The sequence below is a fragment of the Littorina saxatilis genome, linkage group LG16, assembly GCF_037325665.1.
Source record: "Littorina saxatilis isolate snail1 linkage group LG16, US_GU_Lsax_2.0, whole genome shotgun sequence".
Lineage (NCBI taxonomy): Eukaryota > Metazoa > Mollusca > Gastropoda > Littorinimorpha > Littorinidae > Littorina > Littorina saxatilis.
Window position 1 is genome coordinate 29676031 of NC_090260.1, and position 12910 is coordinate 29688940.

Here is a 12910-nt window from a genome sequence, read left to right on the forward strand (position 1 = left end):
CCCCTTATCCACAACTAGGTCCGCCCCTGGTAATAGTAATAGACATTTAACAGTCTTGGGAGACTTTGCTCTCCCTTGATGGATCTACTGCAGCGTTGTGTGTGGCTGAACAGGCCGATACGGGTGTGGCATTCCCTCCTGCCCCAAGCACAGTTAAATTGTGGTGTTCGCCTCTCTGTCTGGCTTTCGGGGTTTTCTCATTGGTCTTTTTTGTCTCGGACTGCTGTGTGAGTGTCTCTTCGAACTTGGATAGGCCTTTCTGTGCTTTCTTCTCCAGCTTTCTCCATGACGGTGTTGTTAGTAACTTTGCCGTGCCAGGTGATGTTCAGGATGTGTCAGAGGATATATGGAAGGAGTTGAGCTTTTGCTCCTGTCGATTACCTGTCTTGTCCATGACTTACTTACGTACAGACAGAAGGTTGCTCAAGACGCAGGCTCTATAAACCTGAATATTGGTGGGCTCCGTAAGTTTGCTTTTGGTCCATGCTCTTTGTTAGGCTGGACATGACCATAGCTGCCTTGACGGTACGTTTTTTCAGTTCGGTGTCAAGTGCAAGCAAGTCTGATCGTCGAACCCACGTGTTGTCTTTGGACTGATAGGGCGACAAAAATATTGACAAGCTTTGATGGAGATGTCCTGAGCTCTTAAAGGGGTGGGTGGTGGCTGTTGCGTCGTCTGCGAAGAAAAAATTTGGCAGGCATTTCAAATGAACCGTTGACTTTGCGCCCGGGTTGTTTCGACGTCGTACAAAGAAAATGGACTTCAAGGCATATTGCCTGGGTAGTTGGATAAAATAGAATAAGACAGAGTATTACTTATGCAGAAATCCAGAATCCCCCCCCCCCCCCCTCATAACATCACCATCCCCCTCCCACTCCACCACCCAACACCCCACCCCAAACATCCCACACCACCTACCCCCCACTCCCACCCAAACCCTACCCCCACCCCCAGGTCGTGGCCTTGAACTGCTTGTTTGCTTCTGGCTCCGGATTTTTCCTTATGAATGTATTTTACCATATTGACAAACGTATCTTTTTATATTTAGTCAAGTTTTGACTAAATATTTTAACACCGAGGTGGAATCGAAACGAGGGTCGTGGTGTATGTGCGTGCGTGTGTGTGTGTGTGTGCGTGTGTGTGTGTGTGTAGAGCGATTCAGACTAAACTACTGGACCGATCTTTATGAAATTTGACATGAGAGTTCCTGGGTATGAAATCCCCGAACGTTATTTTCATTTTTTTGATAAATGTCTTTGATGACGTCATATCCGGCTTTTCGTGAAAGTTGAGGCGGCACTATCACGCCCTCATTTTTCAACCAAATTGGTTGAAATTTTGGTCAAGTACTCTTCAACGAAGCCCGGGGTTCGGTATTGCATTTCAGCTTGGTGGCTTAAACATTAATCAATGACTTTGGTCATTAAAAATCTGAAAATTGTAAAAAAAAATAAAAATTTATAAAACGATCCAAATTTACGTTTATCTTATTCTCCATCATTTGCTGATTCCAAAAACATATAAATATGCTATATTCGGATTAAAAACAAGCTCTGAAAATTAAATATATAAAAATTATTATCAAAATTTTTTTTTCGAAATCAATTTAAAAACACTTTCATCTTATTCCTTGTCGGTTCCCGATTCCAAAAATATATAGATATGATATGTTTGGATTAAAAACACGCTCAGAAAGTTAAAACGAAGAGAGGTACAGAAAAGCGTGCTATCCTTCTCAGCGCAACGAATACCCCGCTCTTCTTGTCAATTCCACGTGCACTGCCTTTGCCACGGGCGGTGGAGTGACGATGCTACGAGTATACGGTCTTGCTGCGTTGCGTTGCGTTTAGTTTCATTCTGTGAGTTCGACAGCTACTTGACTAAATATTGTATTTTCGCCTTACGCGACTTGTTATATTTGTTCTGATTTGATGACTATGCATTGTTTTAGCAAAGGTGTCAATCCCTTGTTAATATTTTCTGAGTTTGATTGTAACAAGTTTGCAGATTTACAGAGATAGCTTAAATCCTGTTACTTAGTGATATATTCTGGAAGGATGTTCGAAGCATGATTATTAATCTACTTGCTTTCGGTATGTTTAGTGCAATGCACTTTTAGATGAATTTTCAGGTTGGTGGTGTTGTCCTTTGACATTTAAAGCTTTCCATGAGGATTCAAAGTTTCGTATTTTTGTGTGTGTTGTGTTCTATTGGTTACATTCTTTATATGACTGACTGAGGATTTTTTGTTTCTTTGATGCTTAAAATCGTGATTTCGGATGCAAAAGTCAGCTTGCATATTCACACAAAATAGATGCTGAAGTTTTCTGTATTGATTCATTGCTGTTACTACTGGTATGTGCTATGATGCATATTGTACAAAGATTATCTGTGCTTAATAATAATACAATTTTGGATGTGTTTTTGAAGTTATTTGATTTCCAAGTACAACCAATTGTACAGTTTGGTGCTGAGCTATGGGTACTGGATAAGGCTGCTTTGCGATGTGAAAAAGTGCATTTATTTGCATTGAAGAAGTTCTTAGGAGTTCGAATGCGAACACCCAATGATCTTGTATAATTATGGTGAAATAAACACATATCCAATATATTTGAATTCTATTTTAAGATGCGTTAGTTACTGATTGAAATTGTCAAAGATGGATGCGCACATACTGCCTGATAAAGCATATCAAATGTTGTATAAAATGGATGAGAGTGGTAAAAAGAACTGGGCCTCAAGTGTCCGTTGTGAACTGTTTCAATACGGTTTTGGTTTTGTGTGGTTGAACCAGATGGAAAACATGTTGTGCCAGTTTTTAGGGAAAGGTTGGTTGATTGTAGATGGCAAGAGTGGGATTATCATGTACAAAATAGTGAAAGATTTGTTGTTTATCGGACCTTTTGTACTGTACATATAATTAAACCCTACTTTTTGTTGAATATGGATAGGCATTTAGAATGCATTATGACTAAGTTTAGACTGGGTATTTCAGAAAATGCTGTTCATGCTTACCGATGTAAAAGACATAATGCCGATGATGTGATGTGTACGCTTTGTGTTGCCCATATTTGAACAATTTAAGAGAACAATTTATTCCATTTAAATATTATCAAAAAACTCAAGCCTTTTTCGACTAAGTTTGCTCTTAGCCTCATCTCAAGAAACTAATGTCAGAAATGTGTCATTGTATTTGTATAAAGCATGTAAGTTAAGAGAAGTTGTAACCTCTCAGTTAAGTGCCGTATAATGGGGGTTTTGTGTGTGTTTTTTAGTATTCATTATTGTACGAATTTAAATTTTCTTTCTTTTGCACCTGTTCAGTGCAACCATATGCAATGTTAGATTTGTTGTTCACACCCCTTCATCAGGGGCAATGGCTTTATGATTAAAGCATCTGCGTCTCTCTCTCTCTCTCTCTCTCTCTCTCTCTCTCTCTCTCTCTCTCTCTCTCTCTCTCTCTCTCTCTCTCTCTCTCAACTAGTAGTCGTTCTTACTCTCTCTCTTTCTCTGTCTCTTTCTCTCTCTTTCTCTCGCTCTCTCCAGCTCTCGCTCTCTCGTTCTCTCTCTCACACTCTCTCCATCGCTCTCTCTCTCTCAACTAGTAGTCGTTCCTACTATTGTTTTTGTTTTTCGAGCATCATTTCGCAAAAGTGTGTGCAGCAATAATAACGCACTGTTTGTTTTGTTTGACTTAGTTACATAATCTCATCCATTTGTGTGTTGTTTAACCGGTCTCGAATAGCATTGCCTGCTGAAGAGACGATAAACAATAACTGTGTTGTTTAACACTAATACGTAGCGTTTTTGTTATGAACGTGACAATTGTCCATTTTAGCCATATTTACAGAACGCATACAAGTGGTTTTATTATGTTGATAGATGTTTGCAAGCATAAGTATGTACACACTTTCACTGTACCATAGAAAAAACCACGACAAAGCCTTTCAAATGGACTATATTTTAAAAGACATGCTGTGTGTATTCTTTTATTCTTGCATTAATTTCATTATAATTTAAGTGCAATGTAAAGTTATGGTTTGGACATTAATAATTCAAGTTGATATGCCTGCATTTGCTTTGTACTCAGGTTTATTTGTGCCTGGAACTGCTGGACGTAATCCATATAACCCCTTATTAGTATCTATATTTGGCATTACTACTGCTTTAATTTAAATGCATGTAACCTATGAATGTGGTTCGAGTCTTAAAACATTAAGGCGACCGATCTACTAAAATCAATGCGCAGTTTAATTTACATTCCAAGAAATGCATTTCTAATATAAATGTATGGCATGTAATTCTTATTCATTATACGACATCTTTACACTGTAATCGCGCTGAGTGGTTGGTAAGCAAGTATTGTCCAAGAGGAAAAAAGAATGCACCCAGCAGAAAGCAACCGTTTTCTTGAGGGGACTGGTCAAACTGGTCATATCAACTTTTTTAAATAGTTTAGGCGGTTCTGTGGCAATCACATGTTTCAATCACATTGATTAAAATGTTGATGAAACATCCTTTGACTTACTAGGGATTATGGGCTTACATTTCAATTCTGAAGCTTAAAACGTCTGCTCATTAACTGATTCATAAAGAACCAATTTGATAACTGATTTAAACATGATTGCATTGGATTCCTTATCTCCTGAATCCACAATTATACAGACATGAATAAAAGCTTCAAAAAAATCAGGTAAATCCGTTTTATGCAAATTAGGTTTATTTGGCTCATTTTACCAAGATGATGTGTCATCGCTTTTTTGGCTGCAGATTTCAGCAAGCCTATGTGTACAGGACTTGGTGGAGTAAATTCAGTATCATTTTGCAACAGATTGATGAAATGTATTGATGTCACTTTATATGAATGGCTTTCTTTGGCTCCATTTTGTTCACATGGGATTTTGGAAAATTGCTTTTTTCATGTATGTCAAAGTATAACTTTCCCCGTTTTAAAGGGCACACACATTAGGAATGTTATCACCCCCCGCGGGTTAGGGGGAGTCCCATATTGGTTGAGACTAGAAAGAATTTACCCGATGCTAACCAGCATGTCGTAAGAGGCGACTAACGGTTCTGTTTCTTCTCTTCTTTTGTCTTACTTCTGCCTTACCAGTCCTTTCACCTACATTTCCTTCAAAGAAAACTCTCCCTACTATTCCCTGCAGTTTTCCAATTCTTTTCTTGTTGTCTTATTTCTACCTGACTGGATCCATCACCTTTATTTCACTTACCAAAAGTCTTCTTTTCCACATCCTTATTTCTCTGCACCCCGCATGTCGTATGAGGCGACTAACGGATTCTGTTTATCCTTTAACCCTTGTGAAGTGGTTCTTGTATAGAGTATAGTCAATGTTTGTAAAGATTTTAGTCAAGCAGTATGTAAGAAATGTTTAGTTCTTTGTACTGGAAACTTGCATTCTCCCAGTGAGGTCATATATTGTACTACGTTGCAAGCCCCTGGAGCAATTTTTTGATTAGTGCTTTTGTGAACAAGAAACACTTAACAAGTGGCTCTATCCCATCTCCCCCCTTTCCCCTATCCCATCTCCCTCCTTTCCCTCGTCGCGATATAACCTTCGTGGTTGAAAACGACGTTAAACACCAAATAAAGAAAGAAAGAAAAGGAATGTTATCCTAGGTCCGTTGCAAGTGATCTTCGTTTCATTTAATGACATCTGTATGGTTAAACAACATGCTCCACATGGAGAAATGTTGACTGCCTTTTATCCTTCACCGGACCATGCTTTGGGCTACCCAGTCCGGGTGATGTCGGTCGTGTACGACCCATACTTTTTAAAGAAGGATTCAACGAAGGAAGTATATGGGTCGCACACGGTCCACGACATCTGAATAGGGATAAACTCTGTACCGCCTCTTTGCAGAGTATGGGTAGTACACGACCCACACCAACCGAATAAGGATTAACACTGTAAAATGTCTTCTTTAATTTTGTATGGGTCGTCCACGACCCACAAAATCCAACTGTGTAGTTCAAATGACGTCATTGTTTATTTGTTTGTTTACAAAGATAATATTTTACAAATTAGTGGATAGGAAGGTTCTATGGTGTTTGAGGATTACATGAAGTCTCAATCAAAAAACTCCCAATAGTTTTAGAGATACAGACGCTTTTGTGAGCCCTGGGTCATCCACGACCCAGGAAGGACGGTGAAGTTTAAATATTTTAAACCTATGATTTATTTTAGGATGGTTTAAAAATAAAGTCTTTTTGAAGAAGAAAAACATAATTCAAGTACTCTGTGTTTTGTGTGGTAGCGTATGTGTGAGTGTGCGCGCCCACGTGTTTGTGAGCCTCTGTCTGTGTGTGTGTGTGTGTGCGTGTGTGTGTGTGTGTGGTTGTCTGCGTTTGGAATATGTATATGAAATATGATTATTGTAAATTCAAATGTGATCTCTTACAAAAATACGCTTTCTGAGCAAGCACAAAAACGAATCAATCTTTCATCGTCTTCCAAGATAAAAGACAAATACCACAACATACTTAAAATGGCTTTATTACATTTTCGTACAAGAAATCAGTACTTTAAAGCTAATGCCAGGTTACATAAATACACGTTTTATTAGCATTGTTCTTGTGTAAACACAAATTTTATTTCGCATGTTTCTTGTGTAAACAAAACTTTGTATTAGCATTGTTCTAGAGAAAACAGAAGCGCTTCGCTTTTGCAATTTGTTTACAAGAAAGATGTGTTCTTTTCATGTGTTTCTGTGTTTTAAAATTTCTCAGCAAAGATTCAAACAATGAATAAATTTAACTACGGAGTCCGACACTTAAGTGCTATTCATCTGAATCTTGTCTGTGTAAGCAGGTTTGATAATTCTGGAAAATACAAACAAAACAGTACGATTTAAATTGAAGGGTTCAACTTTTGAACACCCTTTCCGTAACCCGTTTGAAACAAAGTGTGAAATAGTATATAATTCTTCAAGAAAACGTAGCCAACATGGTAAACACGTGTATTCAACTCACCATTAGTGTTTACCATGTGTGATACTTTTGCAAGTAGAATGATGTACTGTATCACACAGTGTTTAAAACTGAATACAGAAAGGATCTTCAAAGGGGAAAACTTCAGTTTAGAGTTAAACGTTTACACAAGGCAGAAGGGTTACATGAAGAATTTCTTTGTAACTATGATACCTCACTGATTAAAATACATTTAAAAATCAAAGAAAGCAAAGTTTGTTTTTGAATGTATTTATATTCATTACCATGCAGATACGCTTTTTTATGAACAAATATAACCAGAAATAAACTACTATTAACCCAAACATAAGCATTTCTGATGGGCCTTTTTTTTTTGGTACATACAATGTAATACCATTTTGTCTAACAACGAAGGTGTTTTGTTTATGTATTTGTTTGTTAGATGATGGAAAGTTTTATTCTTAAGAACAAAGCTCTGCTTTTATCGTACAATGGACTAAAATATTAGTTACACCCACCGCAGACAAATACTAAAACAACGATATGAGTTAATATTAAAGCAAACACTATTATCATACCTGCCTTTTTTTTGCTTTTCAATTTATTGTGCTATTTCAGAATCGTTATCCCAGGGCAGCACCTGAATCCAATGCACACACATTGAGCACATGTAAAATATTTGAAACTGTGAGTAGTTTGCCTTAATAGTACACAATGGTGTATATACCTTTCACTGTCCTCACAGTGGTCTCCTAGCTCAACCTGAAAAACCAAAACATATTATATTAAATAACATGGCCCATTTAACGTTCGGTAACAAAACAACGGCGACATAGCATTGGAAGAGTCTAAAACGAGTTTCTACTTAAGTTCATTAATGAAAATGTGAATACTTCTGCTTCAGACTGATCTAGATAACCGTCTTGTGATTATAACGGTATTCATTTTAAATGAAGATATACTTTATTTTCACAGTCGTATTTTATTCAATAAAACAGTTCCTGACTATTAACTATATATCACAAAGAATGATTTAAATTCCAAGCCAGGATCCATCTTGAAGCATGAATTCTTTTTTTCGCAGAAGGATCTTTTGATCGTCTATAGATTATGGAGATGAATCGACAGCAATCTTGTTATTAAAACTTTGCATAGGGGTTTCATATTTTTCAATTCTGGAGAGAAAAATTCGAATAAATCAGCTTACCCATGCTATTGAGGCCAGCGGCTGAAACAAATAAAATGATCTTTAAATTTCAAGTCAATCATACATCATCGTCAAAATAGAGCTACTTCACAGAAGTTATGTTACACACACCGCATTAACAATTAAGTTGGAGTGATGAATAGCCCACTTCGTCAACATCACGGGCCAAAGAATCTAGACACAGCCATCGTCGAACGCTGAAGAAGAAGAAAGAGTGATGAATACTTTTTCTTCTTCTGCGTTCGTGGGCTGAAACTCCCACGTACACTCGTGTTTTTGCACGAGTGGAATTTTACGTGTATGACCGTTTTTACCCCGCCATTCAGGCAGCATACGCCGATTTCGGGGGAGGCATGCTGGGTATTTTCGTGTTTCTATAACCCACCGAACTCTGACATGGATTACAGGATCTTTTCCGTGCGCACTTGGTCGTGTGCTTGCGTGTACACACGAAGGGGGTTAAGTCACTAGCAGGTCTGCACATAAGTTGACCTGGGCGATCGGAAAAATCTCCACTCTTAACCCACCAGGCGGCAGCGACCGGGATTCGAACTCACGACCTCCCGATTAGGAGGCCGACGTCTTACCACCACGCCACTGCGCCCGTCCAATGAATACTTCAATACAGGATATCATGATTGACGACAGAAAACTTAAATATGTCATTGTGGAAAACAGTAATCAGTATTATACAAAGTAACAATGCTTACAAGATAACCCCTCAAACATCGTTAAAAGCATATGCACATCATTGGCCAAACCGTAGTATCTGCAGCCATGAAAACAAACTCTATGTGGGAGAGCAACTCTGAACCGTCTCTTTATAAATACCTTTCTGGACATAATTCTAATTTCTGTATCGCAGCGCTAGATCAGTTTAAAAAAAGTAAATCCAAATATAAGAGGAGTAAGATAAGATAACAAACGTTTATAAAAAGATCATTATCAACAAGACAAAGAGAGATAAAATATGTAGATAGAGAGATAGAGAGAGAGAGAGAGAGAGAGAGAGAGAGAGAGAGAGAGAGAGAGAGAGAGAGAGAGAGAGATACAAAGAGATCGAGATACAGATAGATAGTGATACAGAGAGAGATATACGGAGAGAGAGAGAGAGAGAGAGAGAGAGAGAGAGAGAGAGAGAGAGAGAGAGAGAGAGAGAGAGAGAGAGAGAGAGAAAGAGAGAGAGGGGGGGGGAGAGAGAGAGAGAGAGAGACAGAGAGAGAGACAGACTGAGAGAGACAGACTGAGAGAAACACAGAGAGAGAGAGAGACAGACATACAGACAGACAGACACAAAGACAGAGAGAGAGAGAGAGAGAGAGAGAGAGAGAGAGAGAGAGAGAGAGAGAGAGAGAGAGAGAGAGAGAGAGATAACAACTTACTGACAAGATAGGTAAAATCAAAACAGAGAAGGGAACAGGAATAAGAGAACTATAAAAAATATGACTTGTAGAACCATGAACGAAATAGTAATGCCACTGGCACACTACCATTCAAACATAACCACGCATTTGATTAACAAACAAACAAAGGAGAATCTGGTTTCTGATGCATCAAAATCTAACACATCGGGGTAGCTACTACAACTGACTAATTGTTATTTTATCAGGGGAAAAAACGTGCAAGGCACAATAGCTTGTCACTTTACAAATTCAAAAAGTAGTATAAGCATTAGACACGCGAAGAACGACTATATTGAATACAGCCAGCATAAACACTGCAGAACTGTTACACATTAAAACCACTGCATCATTCTGCCGACCCAGGATGTGTGGATCAAGGGAGGTCATACTAACCCATAATAGCTGCTCGCACGGGGTCACCTGAAAATAAAACTTTCTGTTGATTAATTGCCCATAAACCTGTCATTGTGTATTTTTTCTCACTCACATCTAACACCGATTTATTCACGTTTTGCAGTATAGGGCTTGAGACTAAGCCATTATTAGTCTCGGCTTTCCTATTTGTTGTGGGACAACAAACTTCCGGTGTACTTTTAGAAAAGTGTCCTCACAACTGCGTCAAATTGATCAAAACGTCATGTTTTTAAACACAGGGAGGTAATCGCTTCACGGTTTTTTTCCACAGCTGAAAATAATTATGAATCTCTCGCTGTCTCTGTGAAACGAAAAATCGGACAGGGTAAAACATGTTTCCCAGGCGGCGTAGCATATGAGAATTTTGTGAGAGAACGTTTTACCGATGATTTACTTTCACAATTAAAGTGAGTAGCTGCAGCTAGGTTATAACGTATAGGGCTTCTGTGAGCTTACCCGCCCTATGAATTTCTAACCGCATATTCATTAATCCTTACTTGAAAAATTAATACAAATTCAACTGTAGTCTTTCCTCAAACAATCATTCTGTATGATTGTAGATAAAAGTCATGTGTATCTGTGTGCCAAATATTAAGCATTTCTGATGTATGATGTTGCTGTAAAGCCATTTCCTAGATACCAATATGGCGCTGATTAAGCCAGTTTCCATAGCAACTATGTACTGTAGTATTCACAGATCTATCATTTCTTTTCATAACTCACTTCAACAACTACCCAGAAAACTAAGTTATTCTATGTATTCTCCAAGTTTAATTTTGGTGATTTTAGTGCCTCACATCGCCTTAATTATGATGGGTCACGGGATCCTGCATGTCGTGAATAGTTAGTACAGTCTAGTCAGCCATCCACCGTAGAAACAACGCAGAACACTCTAAGGATTATATTTGTCCTCAACTAAAGTCTACAGTCATCAACCACAGACGCAATGCAAAGCTGAAAAACTTAAGAATATGTTTAAGCGTCTGCGTAAATATTTGTATTGACAACTATTTAAAATTAAAATAAACGATCCTAGCGCTTTGCCGTCAACTGAATGTTAAGTCCAAGTACATTCATCGCAATTCCCCCCCCTCCACACACACACACACACACATACACACACACACACACACACATACACACACACACACACACACATTCATACACACGCATGTACTACGTATGTATCCACACAATAAAAGTAATGAACTAAAACAAACAAAACCACTACAAATGGCTTATTCAGTTACTTGTGTTGTTTTAAACATTAAACACTATTCCATTGCAAACGCTTCAAACGCAGTAAACTAGCACTCGAACGTTTGATTTAAGCTACAACAAAACCGAACCCATATCGAATTTAATTCTGACTTTCGCCATAACATTTTAGAAACCCAGCACCATCTGACTACCCTTTTTTTTTAACACAACACAAAAGCAAGCAGACGCCCTTGTAAATAACCCTTAACCAAACCAGACTCCAATTTCATTAAATACAAAACAACCGAGGCAATCTTTCATTAAATACAAAAGAACTGAAGCAATCAAGAAACCCAAATATAGATTAATGAATAATAAAACTACCACCATTTCCACAAACAAAAAACAGCTCCCTAAGCACTCTTCACCAAAACCTTAGACAGAAAAAAATCGATCAGCTCACCTGTCGCACCTGTACCGCTGGACGAAGTTACTGAGGCGGACGGCGAAGGTGAAGACGATTCAATGGCAGCCTGTGTGTTGGACGAACCGGAAGACGAAGTACCAGCGCCATCGTTACTGAACACTGACTGAGGCTGCGCCTGTGCTGTGCTGCCGCCTGTCCACGTCAATGATAAAGTCAATAGTAACTGTATCATTATTTACGCCAGAAAAGTTTAACATTATGACGTATTTTGAGTGATGATTATGAGTCATCATTATTTACGTCAGAGAGTGTAAAATGATGAAGCACTTTGAGTGATGATTATGAGTCATCATTTTTTTATGTCAGAATTATGTAACATGATGACAAAAAGCACGTCATCATTTGCGGCAGTTGGGCATAACATGTTGGCTAAAGTTGGGTCATAATTTTCGTAAATAAAGGATAGAACCATGACTAAAAATGCGTCAAAATTAACATCAGTGAAGGCTAAAAATGCCTCACTATTTACAGTAGTAAAGCCTCTATGTTGTAGATTCTAAAAGCGTCATAATACTCTACAGCAGTAAAGGATAGAGTTCTAACTAAAAGTTTGGTATTATCATAACTGAATTTAAGCATAGAATGATGTCGAAAATGCTGAGGGCATATCATTTTTTCTGAAAGAGTATGACTGTTTACAAGCACAAAAGTAAGGACTCGGTAATTCGGAAACACTCATTTTCAAAACTGTAAGATACAATCACTTTTTGTTTTAAATAGTTCAAATGTTGTTTAGAATCATAAAAAACTACGTACCAAAAACATGAGTCTGTAACAACATTTTATTGGCAATGGCAAAGTTGAGAACAAGAAGGGAAAAAATAAGTTCAAGAAGAAAAGAAAAAGGTAAAAGAAAAGGCAAGAAAGCAAAGACCGGTGATAACAAAGAGAAACTTTGAGGAATAAAACTGTGTGTGTGTGTGTGTGTGTGTGTGTGTGTGTGTGTGTGTGTGTGTGTATGTCTGTCTGTCTGTCTGTGTGTGTGTGTGTGTGTGTGTGTGTGTGTGTGTGTGTGTGTGTATGTCTGTCTGTCTCTCTGTGTGTGTGTGTGTGTGTGTGCGTGTGTGTGTGTGTGTGACTGTCTGTCTGTCTGTGTGAGTGTGTGTGTGTGTGGGTGTGGGTGTGTGCGTGTGTGTGTGTGTGTGTGTCTGTCTCTGTGTGTGTGTCTGTGTGTCTGTGTGAGTATGTGAGAGAAAGAGGGAGAGACAAAGAGGGAGAGATAGGGGGATAGAATGACGGGGTTTTTTTT

At 38.3% G+C, this 12910-nt stretch overlaps 1 long non-coding RNA gene across 1 annotated transcript; it reads right to left on the reverse strand.

The window, feature by feature from the left end:
- Positions 1 to 6500: 6500 nt before the first annotated feature.
- Positions 6501 to 11791, reverse strand: LOC138950771 (uncharacterized). The gene is made up of 5 exons (XR_011450783.1): positions 11638 to 11791; positions 9954 to 9980; positions 8158 to 8178; positions 7678 to 7712; positions 6501 to 6842 (listed from the first exon to the last, which is right to left on the reverse strand). It is a non-coding gene; the product is annotated as an uncharacterized lncRNA (long non-coding RNA).
- Between the last annotated feature and the right edge of the window lie 1119 nt (positions 11792 to 12910).